Source organism: Hermetia illucens, chromosome 4, assembly GCF_905115235.1.
Source record: "Hermetia illucens chromosome 4, iHerIll2.2.curated.20191125, whole genome shotgun sequence".
NCBI lineage: Eukaryota > Metazoa > Arthropoda > Insecta > Diptera > Stratiomyidae > Hermetia > Hermetia illucens.
Window position 1 is genome coordinate 23,650,400 of NC_051852.1, and position 27,448 is coordinate 23,677,847.

Below are 27,448 nucleotides of genomic sequence, written 5' to 3' on the forward strand. Positions count from 1 at the left end.
TTGGAAATTCGACTACGGTCGGCCTGTCGGTGACACTGTTGCCTAACTCCTCTAAAATACAGGGGAAGAAGGCTCGGCAGATGGAAACTTTAGCCGCAAACGAGAAGGAACTACAGGCTTGCCTGTCAGAACCTTCTCCTCCGCCTGTACCCGGAAAAACGGAAGCTAGTAATGTGGACGCAACGGGTCTAACGCCGGTATGTGAAAACAGATTCATGCAGCCGGACTCGGTGAACCCGGGAGAGCTTCTAGCCGACGATAACGGAAGACACTGCAAAAGAAGGCCAAGTTTCTAGGAAATGAGGGCATGGACGTTGCTACACCACCAAGTGTGGCGATATCCAGAGAAATCAGACACAACCAAGCGGAACTTTCGGCGGAAGGTGAGGACAAGCTCGTAACCCCAGTGAACGCAGCAGACTTTGCAGTTAGCAGCGGTTTTCATATTAGATTGCACTTATGGCCACAAACATAAGAGTTAGTCTAATCAACCTTCAGCATGCCAAACCTTCTTCCTAACTACTGGCGGCAAAACTGGCAAAGTCGGAGGACTGTCCTTATATATTTCTGGTTCAAGAGTAATGGGTTCGTTTTAACAGAATCTGCGGTATTGGATCAGTCGAGGGGATCAACCTTCTTCGATGAAAGATCCTCGAGACCGAGGGCCTGCGTTCTGATGTCAAAATTGTTAGACCCAACCATGCTGAGACAATTCTGTTCCCAGGAACTTGTTGCGGTCAACTTACAATACCACATTAATGGTAAGAGGAGAAACGTCAGACTTGTCTCTGCTTACTTACCCTTTGATTCTTTGCACCCTCCGCCAATGCGAGAATTAAGGAATCTGGTAGTGTATGCAGAATCAAGTAGCCTTGAACTTTTAATAGGGTGTGATGCGAACGCCCAGCATTTTTGTTGGGGCGATAGCAAATGCAATCCTAGAGGAGAGAAGCTGTTTGATTTTATCACTTCAGCTATTCTGATCATCGCGAACGTAGGGTGCGCCCTACGTTCGTAGGGCCTAGAAGAAGTGAAGTAATTGACCTAACAATCTGCACCACAAAGTTATCAGAGGTGATTAGAAACTGGTGAGTGCTAGATGCAGTCTTACTCTCAGATCACATCTCTCAGATCACCGTTATTTAGAATTTAGTCTAACTATTGCAGGTGAATAGCGTGTAATACAAAGACCGACTCCTAGGAAAACGGATTGGACGAATTTCAATGAGCGTCTTGGTGACAAAGTTGAGCTCCCTAGCCGACTAAGGAATCCTTTGGCGATGGATTGAAAACTCTAAATCATACACTTTTGGAGTGCTTTAAAGAGGCTTGTCCTATTTCCCGAGGCCAAAGTGGTAAAACGGTTCTATGGTGGAACAAAGAACTGCAGAGTCTCAGGAAATCAACCAGACGACTTCTCAATCGTGCTTGAAAAAGCAATAAAGATGAAGGCTGGCTAAACTTCCCGAACTCAGAGGGTGAATATCAGAGGCTCGTAAAGCGTTCGAAACGAGACTCTTTTAGAGCATACTGTGAGGAACTGGAAGGTGAAAAGAGAATTCCAGGCGGTTCAGAGTCCTTAGTAAGGATGATTCGGCCAAGTTTGACTCCCCATAAAAACCGGATCGTACTTTCACGAACTCCAGAGTTTAGTCTGTACAGACTCTCTTGGAACTACACCACCCGGGAGAACCGGGCTCAGTAGTGGGAAGAAGTGAATTGGCGGTTTCTACAAATCCTTGAACATGAAAGTGTAGCAAGAGGAATTGGGACTCTTCGAGAGCGGTTGTTATCAATGAAAAGACGAAATCTGCTATACTAACATTTGAACACTTCAAAACATCTGGCATGAACCGCATCTACTCAGCGATGCTGAAGGAGGGTATAGAGTAGTTAGAACAACTTCTAAGAAATATTTTTCGTGGATGGGTTGCTCTGGGCTACCTGCCTTCTTCTTGGCAGAAGAAGAAGGTAATCCAGGTCCAATCAAATCAAATCCAAAGAACTTCAGGCAAATCGGCCTAACATCATTTTCACTGAAATGTCTGGAGAGACTTGTTGAGTGTCACATTCACAAGAAGGCGCTAAGGTCGCAAGCCCTAATTGAAAACCAACGTGCTTACCAACGTGGAAAGTCCTGTGAGTCTGCTCTTCATTCTTTAGTTTCAAAAATAGAGGATTCAACTCTGTAGGGTGAGTACTCAATGGGGGTGTTCGTGGACATTGAAGGGGCTTTTGACTGTGCGCCCTTCCAAAAGCTCTGTGAAGCCGTCAGAGGGCGTGGTGTTGACGAAACACTAATAAAGTGCATCTAAGGTATGCTAACGCAGAGATTATTGTGTGCTGAAATGGATGTTGAACTCTACCTAACTACGGAAGCGTCAAAGGCTGCCCTCAAGCAGGTGTGCTATCTCCTCTTCTGTAGAGTATGCTGATCGACTTACTACTATGCGAACTGCAAAATCTGCCAATACACGCTCAAGCTTATGCGGATGACGTGCCTGTGCTGGGTGTTGGTCGAGGTCTGGGAATGGTGTGTAGAAATACACAACCCGTCGTTGATTTGATTGACAGTTGTTATCTCAGGCATGGACTTTCAGTAAATCCAAATAAAACCACAATGATATTATTTACAAAAAGGAGCAAACTGAATGGTCTTTGCCTTACAGATATATGGGGTACAATCTTTCAACTCTCTGAAGAAGTCAAATATCTGGGATTTATCATATTCTAGACAAGAAGCTTCTTTGGAACACACATGTAGAGATAAAGATCAAACGTGCTCCCACAACTTACCGGCTGTATAGGCGGACTTTTGCCTCAACATGGGGACTTAGGCCTCAGGTAGTAATGTAGACATATATTGCTATCATTAGGCCGATGTTCGGTTATGCATCCGTAGTGTGGTCGGATCAGGTGAAACAAAAGAGTTTTCGCTGTAAACTAGACACACTGCAAAGAACTGTGTGTCAGGCTATCACCGGTGCCATGGGAACCACATCCGACGCAGCTCTGAATGCGTTACTCAATCTGCCGCCCTTGCATTTGTTTATTCAGGGCACTGCAATGAGAATAGCTCATAGACTAATTCGATTAGATCTATGGGAAAACAGTGGACGTGGGTGGCACACACCATTGGAAGAGTTATTGGGAGAAGTAAATCTAGTTTTCGCAATGCTTTCCGATTCTCAGATCCCCATACATCTGAAACGGAGAGAAAACTGAGGCAAACCAGAAGAATGCGTGTCCGGATATACTGACGTCTTCTACAGAGGGGGCTTAAAAGCAAAAAGTGGACCTGGGGCAGGAGTCTACTTCTCGAATAAAAACGAGAAGGGGATTTTTCTTTTGGGACAGTACACAACGGTCTTTCGGGCTGAAGTGTATGCAATCCTAAGGGATGACTGACGAACGGTTGAAGGGCAGGCGCATCGCAATCTGTAGCGATAGTCAAACTGCATTGAGGGCGTTGAGTAGTACTTTGATCACTTCGAAAATCGTTCAGGAATATAGAAAACGATTGAATTCTGTTTCTAGATTGGTCATTGTGGTGTAGAGGGGGATGAAATCTCGGATGCCTTAGCAAATGAGGCTTCAATTTTCCCCATGCCCTGACCTGAACCAGCAATTGGGGTCTCAGTAGCATTGGCTGATGCTGTTATCAAAAACTGGAAGCAAGCTTCTCATAATGACAGCTGGCGAAGTCTTAATGCCAGTTCCTCTCTAGTTACGCACATCCAGGCGACAACTCCTCAACCTACTCCTGTTCGGAAAGTAGTCATTCTGATTGCTCGTAAGGTTGTCAGTTGAAACTCATCTGTACTCAAACAATGCGCTACTAATGAAATGGAAGAACAAGTTTTCCCATTACCAATGTTATCAGAACCCACTTTGGGATTCAGCTTATTCTATTTCCATTTGGATTAGAACCAATAATGCAAAGTGGTGTCATCCCACGGTTTGACAAGCAGCACCGTGATCAGTACTCAAACCTTAGTCCACTGAATCGCGCAAGTGGATTGATGACAAGGTGAGCATTCGGAACTTCATATTCCGGGTAGAATAGCTTCCTGGAATATAGTGCCTTGTCTCAAGTTAATTTTGGTCCAGACATTCGCTAAAAACCAGTACTACTTTTAAGGAGAACTGATACTTACGTAAGCGTTTTAATTGGTGTCCTTAATCCATTAATAGTGATTTTGCCTTTGGAAGGTCCTCAGTCCTTTGTATTGTAAAGAGTGTTTTCAAAATATATCGCGGTCGTGGCTCCCACTCCGTTTGCTTCCTTTCAGTGGTTTTTGAAGTTTCATTGCCTCCAATCTTAAGTTTACCTTAACTTAGACACCGGTACTCCAGGGCCTCTCCATAACACCATTGACCCCAAGTAGTTTTTATTGATCAACTTGGGTCGCATTATTCTTTAAGTTGAAGTCCGATCACTGTTTAGTATAAGGATTCCTTCCCAGGAGATTTCTGAAGCGAAGGCTTCTTGTTCCCGGGAAACAGAAGCGTTATTAATTAGTGACAGATGACAGTTGGTGATGAGCCTTAAATGCCAGCTTACTTGGCGGGGCGGGGTTACTTCTGACCTCCATTTATCTTATGGAGCTGCTGTATGTATATGGTGTAGCTGTCTGTGTTGCTATCTATTGAATAGTATCAAACCGACCTTAAATATTGAAGTGGTTACTAGTAGATCTCTGCCTGTCCACCAACCTTTCCTCTATAAAGTTGCGATTATCTCCTTCCAATTCTTCCACAAATATCAACAATTTATAGAGATCAAATTTCCGGAAATCCACTCGAATAACAACAATCAACAACGTCAATAGAAACTGAACGAATCAATTGAGTATCTAAAATTCAAATTCAAGTAAATAAAGCTTCCAAAGGGATCAATTACACTTAAATCCGAGTTGATAGATAGCATTACACTCAAATCCTAAACAAATGGACTTCGCTCGAGACCGATGCAGTTCAGATGCCACCACAATACAATATCAAAGTAACAATTGAATTCTGCATTGTATCATGCAGTCCTCACACATATTCAATAAGTTTAGGTTGAAATTCAATAGCAGAAATTCCAAGTACACAAAGGCAATGAATAACACATTTCAGCATATTTCAGATTTGTGGTTTATCAGTTAACATGATACATACATATTTCTGTCATTTCTCTATATGGCTTCCATGGACGAGTTTGGATGTTAAGATCGAAACATTAAGCTTCGCAAGGATAATGGGCTGCAGTTTGGTATAATGAATAGTGGTTTCGAAATGGTAAGTAAGATTCAAAAGGTTCTTTGATGATGAAGGTTTTAGTACAATTTCTGTCAATCAATACGGCCATTTCGGGGAGATCTAACCAAAAGCCAAGCAGCTTTCTCCAGAGTGATCCGAAAATGGCACCCTGGGTGGAACTCAGTTTGTATTCAATGGACTTAGTCTACTAAACTACGTGGAAAATTTAACTACAAATCACTTTGAATGGAACTTGGTAAGATCATACTCTATATATAGCCTACATTGCTGCAAAAGAGAACAGATATCGGTATGGAGGGTATTTTGCAGCCTGGGCACCATATAGTGACAGCCCCCCAATTTTCTCCATACTGTTCGGTTGGATAGCTTCTGAGAATGGGTCCGTGAAAGAAATTATCAATTTCGACCCATCGCACTCTCCACCTTTCCAACAAATGTCAGAACTAAGGCTGGCTTCGGAAAGTACTAATCGAGACCTTTCATTTGATACCCCACGTGACTACATTTTATATTGCGTGCAGTGAGAACCCCCCCCCCCCCCCTCCTTAAATTTGACGCAGAATGACGTAACTCACTGTATACGTGAGGGTTCACAGTTCCCACCTTTCCACCAAATTTGGTGTCAATCAGCATAACCGTTTTCGAGAAAAACACGTATGACACACAGACAAACAGACAGACAGAGGAGTTGCCACATCTCCCAACAGGCGCAACCCCAGCTGGCGGATAGAGGGATACTTATTCATGTTTAAATATGTGCTCAGGCACTTCTTTTCTGACTGTGAACGGGCTAGTGTTTGCTCGTCTCTGGTACGTGGACCAAAATGACTATGGGGAGGATACCCGGAACATAAAACCACCATGGAAGAAGAGAGTAGGAGCAAACTTACGGTGCGGGAGCTCGGAACCCCAGTACCAGCGGCTTTTTACAGTGAACAAGTCGACCGCAGTGCCTCGGTGGTCGACAACTTGGCCACCGTAGCATATAATGCTGGAAGTGATTTAGATCTGGAGAGGGAGGTGTTCACGCGAAGTACCAGCTTACCGAGAACACCGGTAACAAGACCAAACAAACATGAAGTGAAAGCAGATCGTTGGACGACAAAAACCACGATAACATCCACCGCATTCGTTCAAGATGCGCGAAGCAGGAGGTACTCCAGGACCAAGAAAGAAATCTATTCAAAAAAAGTTCGTCAACTATGAGACCTCCACCAATGTCAAAGACGGTAAAGGATAAAGTACAGGCATGGTCAATAAACGCTAAAATTGAAGACATCTATAAAAGGAGTAACCTTGTCAGGACCCATAGACAGCAGAGTTCCAATCCGGGGGAATTACCCTTCACCCAGCTTGTGGCAAAAATAGTTGAGCTGTCCGAGTTTATCAAGGACAAGCATAACGTGCACCAAGCCATACAGAAATGGTTAGAGCTACTAGAATCCTTTATAATAGATCACAGATGGAAAAAAAGAATTATTAGAAATACGCTGAACCCTGCTGTTCCAACAATGTCACAAGCAGCCCCATTGAGGCCTAGCCATCGAATAACGGCGAAATAAACGAGTACGCCAAAAAGAGGGGTATCCTCTAAACAATTAGCAGGTGCCAAAGGGAAAAAAGGCGAACAGGCAATTCTGAAAACCAACACTAATAGTTCAGAAAGAGGAAAACGTGCAACGAATGTAAGAAAGTCGGCCAGCTTTGCGAAGCCCAAAATGGACGAAAACGATGGATGGACAAAAATTACCAACAAAAAAAAAAACGAAAGAAAAAATAAAAGTGTGAATTCTTCCAGTGGTGGCTGTGTCCTATCACAAAGGTCAAAGCTGATCCCGGCCTAAAATATCTTAGCGGAAATGTGAACAGAATCCGAAGAACCCAGAAAGGGGACCTCATTTTGAAATTAAAAAGATCCACCGTGGGCGAAACTGTTGACTTTCGCAATAAAGTTCAGAACTCATCGAAAGGCGAAATTTATGCTCTGAAGGAGCAATTCAAGTTGGAAGATCTTGCCGAGGAGTTTGTTGTGCGTTTACGAAAAGCATATGGTGGTACTCAAGCGGCCACAATACGAGTCCCAGCGGAGGCAGCGCAGAAGTTGCTAGCGGCAGGAAAAGTTCGGATTGGATGGGTTGTCTGCTGTTTAAGAGAACAAACTTGACTAAAGAGATGCTTTAAATGCCTTATGTTTTGTCGCTGATGGTGTGGAGAGAAAGGCCAGATTGCCAGGGAGTGCAACAGGGACTCCAAATCCCTATTGTATGAAGTAAAAAGGATGGACAGACAGAAAAAATGAGGTTTATTCAAATAAACCTCAATCATTGCAGGGTCGTTCAGTGAACCTTATAGAAACCGTCACAGTGACATATGGGTCACAGATTCGCTTGCGCCTCAAACCCTCAAGCTTGCGATTCCGCGAAGCAAAGGGATATGCTTTAAAGAGCAATGATTAGAAGCGGACGTAAACCCAGGGGGAGTGCCTATAGAATCGTGATGGGACGCTTCAGAGGACGTTCTTTTCCTCAGGTCACGTGTCCTCCCCTCTTGCTACAAATCATCCAGGGGTTATTTCCCCAGCAATAGGAGAGTAGAGACACATTCCAGTCACCTCTGAAAGTAATGACAATTCCGCTAGCCACCAGAGACGAGCTGCTGGAGATCTGCGGTTGAATAGGAGATTATAAAGCCTGAACGAAGTACCGAATAAGGTCCTTAACATTGCCGTGAAATCCAGACTGGACATGTTTGCTGAGTTGATCGAAGCGTGCATGTCCAAGGGAATATTTCCAGCGGCATGGAAGTGGCAGAAGTTGGCACTTCTACCTTAGTCCCTCCAAGTGAACCACCCTAATACAGACCCTCATGTCTTTTGGACACTGTGGGGAAAATGTTAGAGTGGGTACTCAATAATAGATTACTCCCGGTTGCAGAGAGTCAAGGCAACCTTTCAGATCGACAGTATGTGCTCCGTAAAGCCAGGTTAACCATTGGTGACACCGAATTGTTTACTGGTTTGGTCGAAGATGCAATTCACGGAAGGGGTAGTACTAGCAAATATTGCGTGGTAGTAACCCTGGACGATAAAAATGCATCTAATTCGTCCAATTGGAATCTAATACGCAAATCCCTAACGAAGGTTGGTATTCCCGCCTATCTCGCTGCTATCGTCAATGGTTATTTAACTGAATGGAGGCTCTGGTGTGACACCGCTGACGGACTCCAGGAGTACGTTATTTCCGCTGGTGTCTTGCAAGGCTCCATATTGAGCCCATTACTGCCTAACATCATGTGCAACGATGAATTTAATCTTCGCCTTCCGAAGGAAGCCACGATGGTGGGTTACGCCGATGATATAGCGCTAGCTGTCGTCGCAAAGCATCTCAAAGATGCTGAGTTATACTCATGCAAAGCAATCAGTGCTGTTAACGGTTGGCTGGAGAATTCTGGTCTGACAGTTGCAGAGGAAAAAACGGAAGCGGTCCTCATCACCAAGCGCCGCAGAAGAAATTTTTTCCGTATTCAAATTGGGAATCATATTATCACTTCTAAGCCTGTCATCAAATACTTGGGAGTGATGATAGACGGGAAACTTAGCTATAAGCAACACATGCAGTACGCTTATGACAAAACATCCACTGTAAGTGTGGCCCTGGCAGGGATGATGCCAAACGTGGGAGGGCCACGGCATGCTTCCAGGTTGCTTATAGCTAAGTTGGTGAGTTTCTCCCTGCTCTGGGCAGCTCCAGTTTGGCGAAAGGCATTGCAGGTTACATTTGACGATAACAAACTGAGTTTAGTCTACAAAAGAACAGCTGAAAGGGTGTACTCGGTATTCAAGATTGTCTCAGCTGATGCAGCATTCGTCATCTGTGGAATGACGCCCATTGACATCTTGGCAGATGAGATGACGAATATATACAATGCGAAGTTTACCTCTTCTTTATGGCAGACGAAGAACGCTGAAAGGGAGAGATCCCTGAATAGACTGTCAAAATTACGATGGAGTCCCAGAGAACCCAGAGCATGCATTCTTCCACTGTATGATATTTGTGGAAGAAAGGAGAACTCTAGAGGAGACTCTAGGAGAGGGGGCGGTACCATAGAATGTGATGCCGAATATGGTAGCACGACAGAAGAACTAGATTGCGATCAACTCCATGATCGCATCTATCTAAAATCAATTGCGAAAGGCAGAGGAGAGTAAAAAAGCGCGGTCACGTGCGTCGCGTATAGAAGAAAGGTGACTACGCTAGAGTGAGCTGACACCGCCCCGTGTTGTAATTCCTTATGCTGGGTAGTTTAAGTGGGTAAAAATCTTAGTGTGTCCAGACTAGTGTCTTTTGAAGATTTCCACCTCCTCAAAAAAAAACACAGGCGGACAAGCAGACTGACAGACGGACGGAAGAGGCAAGTGTCCCGAGTTCAAAAAGGCGCTAAGTGCAACGAGAAAATGAGATTGGTCCAAATCAACCTCAATCACTGTATGGTCGCGCAAAATCTGCTCTGTCAGACCACCCATGAATCAAGTGACTATAATAAGCGAACCTTATAGAAACCCTAATAATACTGTATGGGTAGCCGATCCAACAGGTGGAGTGGCTTTGTGGGCATGCGGGGACCAAGCCATACAGATGTATGAGGCAATTCAGAAGTGGGTTCTTATGGGTAAAAATAAACGACATATACGTCTACAGTTGCTATGCTCTTCCAAGTCTGACATTAGCTGAATTCGAGAATATGCTGGACAGATTAGTTCTGGATGAAAATGACGGAACCAAAAGTCATGGCCGGTGATTTCAATGCATGGGCCACAGAATGGTGTAGGTCACTGCCGAATGCAAGAGGGCGTTGTCTCTTGGAGGCTATCATATTGGCTAACAATGGTCAGGTTAATACTTACTGGAAAGGGGCGTCCGGTTCGGTTGTGGATCTGACTTTTGTTAGTCCTTAACTAGCTCGCGATATGTCCTGGAACGTCAGTCAACAGTACACCCATAGTGATTACCAGGCAATAGTTTTTAATCTGAAGAGCAAGACAAGCGGCTGGAAATCTGCTCGTCCAAAAATGAGGAAAACGTCAGGTTGGTCTGCGAAAACAATTGGCTAGCAAACTTTCATAGATGTGTGGTTAGACCAGGACACTATACAAGATACACCATCGGAAAAAGTCCTCCATTACATGAAGTGTATCGCGAAGGCATGCGACTCATCGATGCCGAGACGTTATACTTTCCCCGGTAGAAGCAGATCAGAGAGCATGGGTAGGATTGACTAGGAGGTGAAACAGCGAGCTACAAGGAAGCCCGAAGAAACCTGAAGCTGGCGATACAGCGAAGTAAAAGGGACCGCGTTAAGCAACTCTGCGCAGAAGCGAATATAGACCCATGGGGAAACGCCTATAAGGTTGTGATGGGGAGATTTAGAGGTCAGGTAGATCCACAAACTACATGTCCCGATCTCCTAATGAAAATCGTTCAGGGTTTGTTCTTCGGAGAGGGGGGGGAGATTATATAGATTTGGCTGTAATACCCCCAGTAATGAAGGAAAAAGTACTGGAGATTTGCGGTAGGTTGGGAGACGACAAAATCATCGGCCTGGACGGCATACCAAACAAAGCCCTTAGGCTTACCCTTGATGTGCAAAAAGATAGAAAGCTTTCAACTATCCCAGCTGCGATGGTATTCCGGAGGACCCGGAGCATCTTTTCTTCCATTGTTCTAGACTCGCTGAGGAAAGACGGAATCCAGAGGAGACATTGGGAGGAACACTAGCACCGGAAAATATTATTGGCAAAACGCTTATGCTGGAATGCAGTGAACGACATAGTAGGGCGAATTCAGTGCAGATTAAGAGAGGCAGTGGGGGCGAGAAAGGTCGTGAATCGATGGGCAAAGGGAGAGGCTAGAGCCATATCTACTCCGCGCTGAAATACTTTGTGGTGGTTCCACGGAGAAGAGGATTGGAATTAGGGGGTGGTTTAAATGGGTAAAAGTCCCCCACACTGGAACAAGTGTCTTTGGAAGATTTCCACCTGCGGGAAAAAAAAGACGGGCAGTCAGACAGACGACAGATGGAGAAATGAACAGCCAGACATGAAGCTAATTCTAACAAGGAAATACATGTATCTTAGGGAAAACTTTTCATTCAGTTGGAATTGGAAAGTTTATCTTGACTCTCCAGTAATCACGAGAAACGATTTCCATTTAATAAGGCTCAAAAACACCCACAGGCATAAAATCATCACCAAATCCATTGATGGGTATTGAAGGTATTTACGTTTTCTCCAGCCTCTATACATTAAATTGAATTTAGTTTAATTAAAAGAACTGAACCACCTTCTTCATTGTGTTGCAAGTTCATTGCAAGGAAAATGAGGTGTCATTTTGCTTCAGAATTTCTATTCTGAAAATAACCTCTATCCAAAAACTAATTCAATACGAACTGCTGATACCAAGGGTAGTAATCCTCGCACTTCGCTGACATCCTGTTCGATTTTCTGCAGTGCTAGAGACAAGTCGACAGGAGCGCTGTGTAATTTAGGAAGCTTCCCGAGTGTTCCTGGCTTTGTTTAAAAAGTAAACATTTGGATACAAGAAGGATTTCGAAGAGGCTCTTCCCAGAATCCATGACACATCGTAACAGCATTAACACCTTTGGAAATAATTGTATCCTAATCGAAAGTCGTGTAAGGAGCGATGTAAATTCGAAAATTGGATTCTACAGAATTCTATTATGCGATGCAAAGAGGAAATCGTGTGTGTGTATGCCTGCCAGGGTATTGCGTTTGTTTCGAATCCTTTTTTGTTAGACGTTGTCATTGTCGAGTGTCGATTGTAAAAGTTTTCTTATGTAACAAGTACAAATTTCGATTAAAAACTCCCCCTTCCCATTGTCCTCGGCTGACAAGCATGCATAGCCATTTTATGCATATATTTCAGCTTGTTCAAGGCTAAAAAGGAAGAGACTCTATGCGGATTCCCGCAGGATTTGTAGCCGCGCGGAGGAGTGTAGTTACAAGATGTCCCACTGTTGCGCCAAAAAACACAGTCACTACATTAAAACGGCATTATACTTTTGAAAAGTGAGGAAATCGCCTAGAGGTCCCGCGAGAATCTTCCTGAGTTCTACTTTTCTCTTATTCATCACCACTGAAGAGCAGGGGAGGGGGTGGAAGTGAATTTATTTTATTGTAGAATATTCAACAAAGCATCAAGAAGAAGGAAGTAGTAAGATTTTGTCGGTGGTCCTGAGGTTGCTTAACCCTTGGATTGGTGTGAACCCAAAAGTTAGTTGTTAGTTATGAAGAGAGGTTGCACTTTTATCATTACGGTGGATGATGTCCCTTGCATTGAGTTCTCTGCAGCAATGGCAGCTTAGTAGAAATAAAGGGTTTTGGTCTTCAAAATTAATTTTCAGCGATAATTCATAAGGAAAAAATTTAAAAAAATTAATTCATAAGGAAAAGGTAAAAAATGAAATAGATAAAAGCTCTTTAAATTAATAAAAAAACCGCGAAAAAGAAAGCAGGTGGCGCGATGGTTGAAACTGAAGTATAGTCTGACTGTGTGGATGTCCCTATAGTCCACTAAGAAGTGAACAGGAATCACTAAAGGTAGCAGTGTCATCCGCAAACGTCGCTACTTTGGCTTCATCACTGGCTATCCACTGCCAACTTTCGGAAGCAAAGATTTATATTGCCGCCAGACTGTCGCCAAACCTTGTGACTCGTCAACAAAATTTTAGGCACTCTGTGCCAACCAATTTTCAATATTTCCTTTTCTTTCATAAACTAATAAAATGGTTTCTAAAAATAGATTTAAGCAATTCCAGGTAATTTGTACAGAGGAAAGCGGCCCTAAGCAGCGCAAAACCAATAATGATGCCTAGCGCATTAACGACGTCTCCGAGGGTGACGCGGAGCCGGAGCTATGATATCCGATGACAATGAAAAACAACAACGAGGCCTGCGAAGGCCAGCTAGTTCGATGAAATGCGAGCAAAATGAGAATGAGCGCACTCAAATCGAGCTGCTGACGAAAACGATCAGCGAAATTAGGAACATAGTGAAATTCTTGCAATCTATGCTGGCGACAGTTTTTTCCAGTATAAACGTGGGACAATACCCTGATGCTCTGACCAAACCAACGGAAGTACTACCAGCGACTTCGTCATTCCGTCCAACACGGGATCAGCCCGCAAGTGAGACAAAGGTTCGAAAAGGTGAAACCAGTGGAGGAAGTGCAGTGTTACAAAGCTTCGGCTATATCGCCCACCATTGTTCGATAGTGCACAGGTGCCTTAAATGCATAAAGAGCCAGTCGCGTAAACTTCCTTGGATATAACATTATTCGGAACAATGAAAATTCAGGCACTGCCCTCCTAGTCCGAAAAACTGTTTTTTTGGGAAGTCGCCATTCTAAAAGACCTTCTAAATGGATCCTGGTTGTCTCCGTCTACATCAAACGTAATTCTAAAACTGACTTGCAAGGCTTGGACAATCTCCAGTTAAAGTCAAAATATCTTCTTCTCGTGGACGATTTCAACTCTAAGCAGCACCTCCTGGGGCGACAAGGCAGTCAATATGAATGGGGACGACGAGACAATGATCTTGCCAGTCCTCATGTATTAATCGGAAACTTGGGTTCTTAGCAAGAAAAATTGCGAACTCTTGGCCGTGTTCAAGAGAAGAGTTCTCCGAAGAATTTTTGCCCCCTTATATGAGGATGGACGATTCCGTAGCCTACATAACGACGAAATCTGTGAGCGATACCATGACCGTCACGTTGTGGATAAAATCCGGCTCAATAGGTTGAGGTGGGCGGGTCACTTAATCCGTATGGATGAGGATGATCTAGCCCGGATAGTCTATAGAGGTATCACGTTGCTGAGTACCATCTATAAGATATTCTCCGCTATCTTGCTAGCACGGTTAGCCACATACGCCCAGAACATCATTCGCCCATCCCTAAGAGACTTCACTTCAGGCAAATCAGCAACAGGTCAGATTTTCTCTCTGCGGCAAGCGATGGAGAAACTGTTGGAATATGGACATCGGTTGCACCACCTCTTCATCGACTCTAAAGCCGCCTATGATAGCATAGCCAGGGTAAAACTGTACACGGCCATGAGAGAATTCGGACTGACTAGGCTAACCCTGACCAATGTGCGAGGCCAGATAAAAGCAGCAGGATCACTCTCGAGACCATTCGACATCAACAACGGTCTACGACAAGTGGATGCCTATCATGCGTCCTCTTTAACCTGGCCCTGGAGAAAGTGATCCGTGATGCTGAGGTAAAAGCAACAGATACGATCCACTTTAAGTCCACCGAACCACTGGCCTATGCTGACGATATCGACATCATGGGAAGAACCACTCGAGATCTACAAACTGCCTTCATCCAGATCGAGCAGGCGGCGCGAGATCTTGGGCTGCAACTCAATGAAGGCAGGACAAAGTATATGGTGGCAACGTCTGCACCAAAAACCACCCAAGCAGCACCATCAAACCATAGTTGACCGTTGATACTTTCTCCTATCTAGGGTCGAAAATCACAACCAATAGCAGCTACGATGATGAAATCCGCGCACGGTTGTTTACAGCAAATAGAGTCTATTCCAGCTTACAAAAACTGTTTCGCTCGAAACGTCTCACCATAAGGTCAAAACTTTTACTGTAGAAGACATTGATTTTGCCAGCCCTCCGAAGAATTTTCCGCCCCCTACATGAGGATGGACGATTCCGTAGCCTACATAGCGACGAAATCTATGAGCGATACCATCACCATCCGGTTGTGGATAAAATCCGGCTCAATAGGTTACTCACTTAACCCGTATGGATAAGGATGATCCAGCCCAAAAAGTCTATAAAGGGAATATATATGGTAGAAAAGGAAGACGAAGCAGACCCTGCCTGAGATGGAGCGATGGCGTAGGCCAGGACGTTAGACAGCTTTTAGGGATATGGAATGGGAAAACCGCGTACCAAAACCGGGATATCTAGACTTCCTTATTAAGGGGGCCTAGACCGGATACCGGTTGTTACGCCGTTGATGATGATGAATATGTTTCAGAAGATAAACAGGTTGACGAGTAAACACAATTCCCGAAATTTCGTTTTTACTAATAACAGGGAACCTGTCTGCAGTGTCGCTACAAAAGCGCAAATTGTTGGGAAATCATTTGCGGCCAATAAGCTAGTGACCTTTTCCGCTATGAACACCGCTGTCAAACTAGTGAATTCGCAACATTTTTTTAGTCTTCCATAACTCACCACCATGATCCACAACCTAGAAGGTAAAAAACCAGCAGGACTAGACTACCAATTTCGTCTTTAAAAAGTGCTTCCTTCAAATTTCTTTTACCAATTTTTAATAACTGCATTAATAATGATTATTTTAATTTTACTTGGAAAGTAGCAAAAATTGTTGTGGTCCGAAAGAAGGGAATCTGCTCCGAGCCAAATAATTTCAGACCCATTTCTCTGCTTTCCAACCTAGGAAAACTTTTTGAGAGAGTTTGGACAACTAATCTTATCCAGCACTGTAATCTCGAAAGTATCAGTCCCAGCCAGCACTTCGGTTTCCCTCAGAAACACGGAATGCAACATGTACTAAGGTACCTTCATGACACTGTCGTTTCTAGACTTAATGTCAATAATAAACCAACCGTAGCCAACGCATTGAATTTAGAAAAGGTCTTCGACTCAGTATGGGCAAATGAACTCATATACAAACCAATTGAAAACTAGTTCCGAATTCCGATTAACAGAATTGCCATCAACTTTTGCGAAAATATGTTGTTCTATGTCAAGATAGGAAACGAATTTTCCGATCTCTTGCCAGTAACATCAGCAGTACCGCAAAGATCCACTTCAGGGCCTACCTTATATAATATAGCTGATGTTACCATTCCTGAGACCGGTACCGACATTATCCAATATGCCCATGACACCCTTATCTTCGCGTCAAACCTCCGCCCCAACAAGGCCACCAAAGCAATAAAAAAAATCCTTGGTACTTCTCTGCAAATCCTTCCGCTATTGGGGCATTACAATAAATGAGGCAAAAGCCCAATTGCCTACTTTTATGGGATAATCTAGATACTCAGGTTCTAGAAGTATCCATAAAAATGCTAAACCTTTGAAAATTGAAATCGGAGATACAACAGTCTTAAGTTTCTAGCTATAAGTAAGGCATGCGGTGCAGTTAGTAAGATCCACTATCTTCTTCGCGAGAAAATAGGTGTTAGTGCCTGATTCTTTACAGGAACCTGATAAGACCCATCATCTGTTACGGAACACCTATGTCGACCACCTGCTCCAAATCTTCCATGAGTAAATGCGAAGCGTTTGAACGATAAATTGATATTGCAGCCTCTCTTCACATGTACAAGGACGCCCCCTTAAACTTAGCACAAATTACCGCCGCTTGCTGTACGTAAAGGCAACAACAAATCACACGCGCTCACCAATTTTCGTGACTATCAGCCTAGCCGTTTGTGAATAAATCGGGTATGGCAGACAGACAGACAGACAGCCGAAGCAACCCAATAATAATAGCTGGCAATTTGAGCGCTTGGGCCAAAGATTGAAGTAGTCGCGATACAAACACTAGAGGCCGCATATTGCTCGAAATATTTTCACTTCTGAATGCCGTTCCGGCAAATACTGGCGGCGTCAATATTTTACGGAGACGGGATATGGAATCGGTGATAAACCTTACGTTTGTTGGCGATATGTTATCTAAGGATCTCCCGAGGCGGGTGAGCGATGAATATATGGACAGTGCCCATCAGATGGAGATAGGACAGAAGCAAAATGAACCACGAAAACTGCAGTAGTGGGTTGGACATCCAAAAAAACTTGACAAGCAAATGTTCGAGGAAATACTTCTGCAGGAAGCGATGTCAGTGGGAAATGCAGAAGAAAAGGTGACGCAGGTTCTTGAGAATATACAAAAACCTTTGGGTGATCGTCTTATAGGCAAACTTTTTCAACGGATCATTTTTAATAGGCTTCTACCAATCAAAGAAAAGGAGGGTCGTATCTTGGACAGGCAGTGCAATGTGCATATAGTCATGAAATTGTGAGCCGTGCTTTGGTTGTAAGTCCACTGCTACTGTGTTGCTCCATCATGACCTTTCCACCCAGTTGGTTGGCGGTTATCTCGTTTCTTTAGCGCTCCACCTGAATCGATCATTCGCGCAACGAGATACCAATGGTGGCTCCGCATTTCGCTAGTGGAAGTTCACCGAGATCCACGGCTCCTCCATCGTCTGCAGTAAACCAAGCAAAAGTTATAACAATTCATAAAAATTTTATTAGCTTAAATTCACTCTTTACGTCCGTTGCTATCGACTTTCACCAGCCTGCCTGTCTGTTTTCCCAAATGCTCGACGAAGGCGATCAGACCAGAGGCTGCAAAGGACTCATCTGAAGTGGCTCTTAGAACGAAGCCTCATCGGAGGCTTTCTGGTACCATGGAAACCAGGATGGCCCTCTGAGAGCATATGCTCCCGGAGAATTCTTGGAGGATTGGCCCTTGTGTGAGTTTCATAGTGGTTGTGGTTATGCCTTCATCGCGGACAGAGCTCCTTGTGAATTCAAGTGTAGGGTTGCGCCGTACCTTTTAGTTGTAGCAGAGGTGTTAGATAGGCCTCGCATCCACTGGTATGAATTCTGAGCCTGTACTCAGTGTAAACTAGTACCGCTGCGCCACTCATGGTGGGATTCTGATCGTGGTCTCCAAATCAATCTGTGTCCAAAAAGGATCATGGGATTGTATCAAAACGGCAGGTACCCAAGATAAACCCTCAGACCCTTCATGTCTGTCTGTCTGTCGCAAGCAGTTTTCTCAAAAACGACGCTGAAAAGGTGGGAACTGTGATCGCCCATTAAGTTACATCTTTTTACGTGCACAATGGGGATGCACATTTTTTTCGCAGGACGTTGGGTATTCAATTGAAAGATATCGATTAGTACCACAATATTTCGTACTTTCGTCTTAGTTTTGATATTAATTGGGAAGACGAGGAGTGCGGGGGCTGGAAAATAATAAAAAAGGAGACCTATTCTACGGCTGTTACCGAAAACGTAAAATTTAATTTAAAACAAGTCTGGAAACCGGAAGCTAGACGCTTCAGGTATGAAAGGTTTTGTGTATTTCTCTTATAAAGAGATTTGAGTGTGCATTTATCCCATTAGCATGTAGCACGTAAAAGATGCATATATTATGTGAAAATAGCCACTTTCAAGTGATATTGACATTCATAGTCTTGAATTTGCAGAGGAGCAACAGTTTTTACCTAGTGTAACTTTGTTAGTAATAGCGCGATTTTCACCAAATTTCGCAGGATTATCCTCTATACTGTAGCCTACATTGCTACACAATTTTGTAGATCTAGGGTGAACTTAACGGGGGTTTTCTAATTATAGTAATGTACTATTATTAACTTTATTTGAACAAGTATCGGTATAGAGGATATTTCGGGGCCTAGACACCATACAGTAGCAGCCCCCTGATTTTTTTCAGAGTTTTCGGTTGAGTAGTTTCTGAGAATGGGTTCGTTAAAAAAATGACCACTTTCAACCCCCCGCACTCCCCACCTTTTCAACAAAAGTCAAAACTAAGACCGGCTTCCAAAAATACTAACCAAGATCTTTAATTTGATACCCCACATGACTATATTTGATGAAAAAAAAATTTACACCTCCCTTTTGCATGTATGGGGACCCCCCGTTAAATTCGTCGTAAAAGGATGTAACTCACTATGTGCGTGAGCGTTCACAGTTCCCACCTTTCTACCAAATTTGGTGGCAATCGCTATAACCGTCTCCGAGAAAAATGCGTGTGACGGACAGACAAACAGACAGACAGACAGACAGACAGGCGGACAGACAGACAGACAGTAAACCGATTATAAGGTTTTGTGTTTACACAAAACCTTAAAAAGAGTAGCACGATCAGTAATTCCTTATCACACCTTCCTCCTTGTGAAAGCTCTAAGATTCGCTTAGGTTTATTTAAATCAAAAGGATAACCAGTTCAAACACAACATTTTTAAAATTCTACAAACTCCAATTTCACTTACTTACCCTCCATCAACGGGTTAAAATAAATCCACCCTTAGATCTAAAAGTAATACTTTAAGAAACGGGAAAAGCTTCTCAAACGATTCACCGAACAAACGATTTACTTTGCCTTCGAAAAGATAGAAAATCGTGTAATTTATTGAAACCGATTCCGGAATCGTACTAACATGGGAAAATGTCAAGGTAAATATCCTGTTCGATTTCGGGAGCCATGGACGGCGGTAAAACGCTAATGCACCAGGAACGTGAAGTGTTACGGTTGGATAGTGATAAGGCGAATCAGTAAAGCAGCAACTTGGGCGGAAGGCGAACAAAGAGCTCCAGGAAATATCAAAGCGAATGAACGCCAAGCAAGTTGGCCTATCAATTCCGAAAATTTATTATCCATATCGTTATCCGATTGAGGCAACTATTCAAGGAAGATCCGCGTCGTAAAGTGGAGTCTCAGACGTGGAAATGTTTTCCAGAGGAAACAGTTGGTGATTAGATGGTGATTTTAGCAAGATTCAGGGTGGAGAGATTTGGTGCTGATAGTGGTATTATTCTCTCAGTGGCAGTATTTAATCCAGGAGGTGTCTGGGAACGTATCGATAATCCTGAGATCGAGGGTGAAGTAATTGTTTGGACTAGCAACGTATTGTCTGCTGAATTATGCCATTTGTGGTCTTAAATTTCGTTACTAACTGAGCGCTTCTAGTAATGGGAAGTTGCAGATGACTGCAATATCTGATGCCTAGATTACTTATATGGGGATAGGATTCTAGCACCAACTGGATTTGTTATTCTAAGAAGGGAAAGATCTCAACTTTGCCTCTTGTTTCGAAGTAGGTTTGAAGCAATATTAACTTTGGTGTATGGAATTGCATTTTCCCACTCTTCCCACTGCTCATAAGCTCTTAGCAGTCACTCGTGCCCCAATACATTGTTGCTGATGGAAGAGCTATAACAAACTCCCCTCACTAGAAAGCCCTCAAAGTGCAAATTTACTACGTTACCGACAACGAGCTGAACATTTACTCAAGGAAATTATATCCTGTGAAGTGTTACCTGGAGGTAACTAACATACATAAGTTTAAACTGTAACCTCATTTCCATGGTTGGTCTGAACAATTGCTTCTCAGCTATAATAGTTTCAACTTCGGATAGATGCCAGGAAACCCAACCCCTGAATAGAACTTTCCATACGAAGCCACAACCTTAGTACGTTTGCACGCTTTCATTTCCTACAAAGAAAATCAACATTTAAGTTTGGAGAATTGTTTGAGGAGAGAACTACTGACGAGATGAAGTCCTTCTTCTTGATTCGAGACTTAGCCCCTCAAGTGCAAGCTCGGTCACTTGAAAGGAAATTCACTCCTGCTCTTCGAGTGCATTCAAAGGACTGAATGCTTACAGGTGAGAGCTTCAGGTAAATTTCCATTTGGATTTATTTGAATGACGAGATTTTTGGGCTGTGAGATATTTGTCTATGGTGGAGGAGATAAGTCGGCTTGGTTGATGGAGAGGAGTGCAAAAACCACTAAAATGAATGCTTACCTTCAATCGGTCAATTTAATGCATTCGAATCAAAGTTTGGCTAATTAGTAAACTAGCCTTTGGCTGAAAATTAGGCCGTCCATATTCGTGGTATAGTATACTATGTCTCAATATGATTCTGGCTTTGCACTGCCTCCAAACAGAGCTATTGTGTCTCTTTACTGCTCATAGTCTATCTATTCCTCACTGTTATATGATTTTCCCAATTTTCAAGTGTTTCAACCTAGCATCTGGTATTCAGTATTCTCCCAGGCGTCTGATCACACTTTGCACAAATGCCGAAAACTGTCCCAGAACATTCGTGGAGATTTCATGTGGGTAAATATCCCTAGCTTCCCAAGGTGATAGTTTACCCTGTAGTGGTCAGTGAGTATTCCAACTGTGATCCGGAGGCCTTACTTCTTGAAGTATCTCCCCAAAAGTACCCCAAACTGTTCCATTCTTGGTTAGTTCACCCAACACAGTTCCCACAGTCGTTTTTCTTCGTTTTTTAGCATAGTAGTTATGAACCCATTTCCGGGTCCACAGAATGGCTTCGCCCAGTTTACTGGCGTCGCTGTTCCTTTTCTGGCCGGCTCGTTCGCTACTTAATTGCCATCTAACCCAACATGGCCTGTTACCCTGAGTATCCAGATCTTATTGAACGACCCGATCGTATTCAGTCTCTCAAAGCATTTCCATTCCAATTTGGAATTCACCTAGTAGGACCTAAGTACCTTTATAGCTGGTTCAACATGCATTCAAAGTATGCTTTCTTTGAACTAATGAGCTATGCTAATGTTGTCTGCATGTCTCATGGTTGGCGTTAGTATGGCAGCCGAGGAGGAGTGGTAGCACCTTCATCACCCGGAACTGCGCCAGTGTCTAACGATTAATGCCTTACGATTTCCATTGAATCTTGGACAGCCACAAGTTCTCCAATTCAATACGTAAACAAACGTATGTATTTTGAGTTTCGTTTGAGAATGATGTAACCTTTTGATTTTTCACAAGCGGAATTCCAAATCCCCTACGTACATCCTCCTTGCCTGCCGTGCATTTGCCCCCGGTATACCCTCGGTTCTTGAGCCAGCACTATTTCAATGTTAGTCTTGGAATTTGCCCTCATAATTACCTAAGATATAGCTTTTGAATGGTGGACGAACCTACTTTGGTATTGACAAAGGAAACAAATCTTCAACGACTAGGATTTCACTAAAAAGGCAACGCCCTTCTAAATCTCTGGGATGTCGCCGGAGAGCATGGTTTTGATGAAACTTGAATTTAGTGGATCTATGCTATGCTAAGGCAGAGATTACTGTGTGCTGAAGTATATGTTGGTCGCTACCTAACGAAGGGAGTGATTAAAGGCTGCCTTCAAGGACGTGTGCTATCGACACTTCTGTGGAAAAATCTGCGAATACACGCTCAAGCTAATGCGGAATATTCGGTTAGACGGGAAGAGGGGCGTTCTCAGATGCTTTGGCTCTCTCCACCTCAAACATACAAACATTATGGAGTATGCACAACGATGAACATTCCGGTTCCGGAGTAGGCCAGGGCCGTAGGTGACGGCGACGATATAGCACTGGTTGCGTTCGTAAAGCATCTCTAGGATGCTGAGTTGTACTCAAAGAAAATTAACGGTGCTGTTAAGACTTGGTTATAGAGCGCTGAACAGAGTAGAAAAGGGAAGGGTTTCTCTTCAACCTAGCGCCGGAAGAGAAATTTCGCTGGCATTAGAACTGGCAATTATATTATGACTTCCAAGGATGCCATCAAGTACTTGGGAGTGACGGTAGATGCAAAGCTCAGTTCTGAACAGTACAAGGAGTTTATTTGGGAAAAGGCATCCACCACCAGTACGGCTCAGGCAAGAATGATGTTGAATATAGGAGGTCAGCAGCATACTTGCAGGCTGGATGTAACCAGGCCGGTGAGTTCCACCTTGTTGTATGCAGTCCCAGTTGGGGAAAAAACATTGCATGTTTTGTTAAGACACATAAACTGAGTGCGGTCTGTTGAAAGATATTCTTAAATATTGGTTTTGCCTGCAAATGATGCGGCGTTTGCCATCTCAGCAATGATGCCGATTGACATCTTGGCAGACAAGATAATGAGCATATATGACGTCAAGTTCATCTCTGCTTAACGCAGATGAAAAAAGCCGAAAAGCAGAGATCTATAAATAAATGGTAACAGTGACGGTCAGTCAGAAAAGAGCCGTTGGACATATAGGTTGATCGGTTCTATTAGGGAGCGGCTAGAAAGAAATCTTCAAGATCAGGGATAATATCACCCAGTTTTTCAATTGGACAACTCACGCGAGTGGCTTCAGTGGGTAAAAATATCTCCCTCTGGCATACCCAGGCAGGAGAGCCTTTTGAAGATTTCCACCAACTTAAAAAATGTGTCCGGATACATGCGTGGTTAGAGCATAAGCCTATCGTTCACAAGGTCGTGGTTCAAAGCTCACTGATGGGAGTGGAATTTGTATCGTGATTTGACGTCGGATACCAGTTGACTCAGCTGTAAATAAGTACCCGAGTCCAATCAGGGTAATAATCTCGGACGAGGGCAATGCTGATCACATTGTCTACTACAGGGTACTCTAATCCTTTATTGTACCGTTACTATTACGGTCTTTAATGAGTGCTCTAATACACATCAGCGCCCTGATCCAATTGAATTGTTACGCCAATGGTTATTATTATTTCCAAGTTGTCACAATCTCGGCAGATACCGGATTCGCAGGAATTCGGGCAGCAGAGCATCCTTCACATCAGCAACTCGAGCATGGGTTCCTTGCAGAATTCCTAGGTATTTGTAGAAGTTTGTCCTGATCATAGCTTTGATGTGAAAGTCACCAATGCTATGTCCGGCATGCGGCTCATGATGACCTCTACGGATGGCTTGGATTCGATACTGGCCTAATTCAAATTCCATGCGAATATCACGGCTGTACATGGCTTCTATTCGCAACAGGTGGTCGTCAGTTCCAGCATACAACTTGCATTGTCATTTAGCACGTATGCCATACTTTATTTCAAAACCATACCCTTTAGCATCACTCAGTAGCCATGAGAGGGGGGACTTAACGAATTCCCCTGCAAGATGCCCTCCGTATATAGATGGGCTGTGAGGTATTAGCAACCTCAGATGTACGCACTGATACGCCAGGTATGCGGATCAGTGCTGATCTGGATCAGTCTGGCAATGTCCTGCCTAAGTAAATTCCGCCGACGTTCCAGACGAATTTTCCATGGTGGATCTCTTCGGTCACTCGAATTAATAACGCGAAAGTAAGTCTTCTGACCGTGCAATCTGACAGCCGGAACTGCACCACCATTCACAAGTGATTGTAGCTGAAGAAGTAACGTATCAGCACACAGCCGGGATACAATCTCATCATTGATTTGAGATAGAATTTTCGGAATTGCTGGAGATGTCTATGCAAAGGATCTATTTCCGAATATTCTGTATACGAACTTCAGCCGAGACTTCAGCTGATCGGCGGAGAAGAGTCCCTTGGCGAAGATGAAACTGTTACATGCAATGCGGCGTGGTGTTCTTGATGCCGCTGCCTCTCCCCGATTGACTCTCGGTCACTAGTTGTCGCGGTGGCCTCAAGCCGAACACGTTCCCTGATGGGGCCCGGGTTTGTGTCGCTGGGAGTAATAAAGCGGTAGTGGTCTGCGATTCATTGCACAGTCACGTGCGCGAATTGCGGGAAACGCTAGAGGAATCGACGCTGATGCAACAACGGGCTGTAGAATGTTGTACCCGCGCCGTCGTTATTTCGGATTAGGTGCGAATGATGAAGATATTCATTTCCTAAGTCCACTTCATCCGCTGCCTACACGAACCTGATGAAGTGGTCGCCACAGATTGTGGCGAAACACCTCAGCAGGCGGAACAATGCTCCTGGGTATCGTGACACCTAGACGTTGAAGTGCCCCACGTGCTGTCCATTACGGTAGTCCGACCCAGTTGCCAAGTCAAACGACTGTCACGGGTTATCCGCACAGGATTTTAAAATTCTCCTTCGCCTCATTTTTGGTAGTAAACTGCACTACTGCCAGGTGGATTGATAGCTTCCTCAGCGAGTAATCTGCAAGACTACGAAGTTCCTGCACGGTGTACAGCCATTCAGGCTGAAGCTATCCATCCCTTCTCCTTTCACAACTGGGCTTAAGACCGGCTACGGCGGAGTTATTTTTAATATTATTAAAAGAAAGTGTGGTTAGTATTATTTTAATCACGTTAATACCTATAAAAACCCAAATGATGGAGGAAATTTTTCAAAAGATAAAACACTGAAGAAGGGGACAGTTGGTCCCCAAAATACGTATTTCTATAGATTAGATACTTTTAGCCAATAAAAGAAAAATATCTTCCAAGGCCATCTTTCATTTTAAGAATTCGGCTACCAAACTACCTCCTATTTCAAACCATGAACAGGACAACCAAGTCAGATAAGGAGTTCAATAATCTTCTGAAATCCAAAAAAGCAATAGCAAGTATCAGTGAGGATATTAAGTTCCTCAAATGGTGTATATACCTGCGAAACGGCCACAAAGAGGAGCATATTAAAAAAGAAATTAAAGGCGCTCGCCACAACACAAGCGGGTCAGTGTGCAATAGGGAAACCGAAGGAACAATTCATACCCAAGTATGTGATCAACAGATCCACGGAGCACTACACCCAGGAACAGCTTTCACTTCTCTATAAAGGCTTGAACTTCGCCATAAGAGACCCCACCGTCCCAAAAGAGGACATTGAGGCAGGAATCAAATATACATCACAAGATGAAAAGGTCGGCAGCCGAAAAGAAATTAGGCGACTAGTGACTCCCTCCAAGCCAATGGCCGCAAGGAAAAGGGGATCATCCAACCACCACAAAATCATTAAAGAATTAAAAGAGAAACCCGTTTTCTACTTACCAGCATCTGGAAGACCCTCTGCCAAGCTCCGCTAAAAGAGCGGAAAAGGCTCTAGCCGAATGCAAACCATTATTAAGAAAGCAGCTGAATGAGAATGCCTAATCCATCTCTGCCCTAAATCAAATGCCTCCCCAAAATACATAAAGAAGGCAACGAAATCAGAGAGATAATTGCAGCAACAAATTCACCGACCCAAAATATTGCGAAGTGGCTCTTGGAAGAAGTCAAAACATTAGGCCTCAAAATAGGAAAACGAGCAATGGAAAACGGCAGAAAAGTCATTGCCAGACTCACCGAGGCCGGGGGGAGTGTCATGAAATATTAGTATCCTTCGACGTAAAAGCGCTGTTCCCATGCGTGCCGATGAAGGAAGCCCTATACTTGTTCGAAGAATGGACCACGACACACGAAAACTCATCCGAATGGAGGAAGAAGGCTAAACTGTATAAGAAACTGGACTTCAGGTGCATGAATGAATCCTTTTTTTCACATTCAGGAATAAATTTTATAAAACAACCTCCGGGATGGAAATGGACAATTCTCTCTCACCGCTGCTATGCGAAGTATTCATGGAGAACCTGGAGAATGAATTCGAGGAAGCTGGGACACTCCTGAAATTCTGGATCAGATACGTGGATGATGTATTAGCAATTATCAAAAGGGAGGAAGCAGGAACAATCCTCGAGAAACTCAACCGGGCATAAAAGAACATCAATTTCCCCATGGAGATCGAAATAATTCGGGAAAGAAGGAATTTTGAACCGACCCAAACGCAGGAAACCATCACATACACCTCACGATTTCCAGCATAAGACGGTGGCGTACAACTTTATGATCCGTAGGATGGTTTCAACAACACTCAATGAAGAAAGAAGAAATAAAGAAATGAACTACACCCTGGAAACAGCCGAAAAAATAGATACAACAAGAACCTCATCGAAAATCGGATCAAAAAGAAACTACGCCAGACCTCAAGAAAGCAACTTTCAACACTCTTCCAGGAGGTGACCATTGAACCTAGGCAATGGATAACATTAACCTACACAGGTCAGGCGCTGAACATCAAAAGTCGGCTACATACAGGTGAATTCCGGGTCACCTCGACCAGCAGAGGCTACCTACTTAAGACCCGGTTACAATCAGTCAAGGACCAAAAAAAGTGTACTGAAAAAACGGCATTTATAAGATTTCCTGCCCTGACTGCGACAAGATTTACGTAGGGCAAACAAAACGGCTAGTCCACACCACGATGTCAGAACACTTAAAAGAGGCCAAATCCGCTAAAAATTGGAATAGCCCACACATAATGTTCGCGGTTGCCAGACACATTGTAGATCAGGGACACCATTTGTCGTTGGACAACGCCAATATCTTGATGAAAGTGAACGACGTTCGGAGACTAGATTCCTATGAGAGTCTCCCCATCTTGAAAATTTCCCCCGAAAAAAGGCTAAACACCGACATAGGCATGCAGAGCCAGTGCTCATTACTTTGTATCATATGAGGAACAATGCCGATCATATCCAGTCCGGCAACCTTCATATTTGGAAAGTGGTGTCTCAAGTTTTAAGAGCACATAAAGTAGTCTTTGAGAGACTAGTAAGGACACCCTGAACTCCAGTTAAAAAA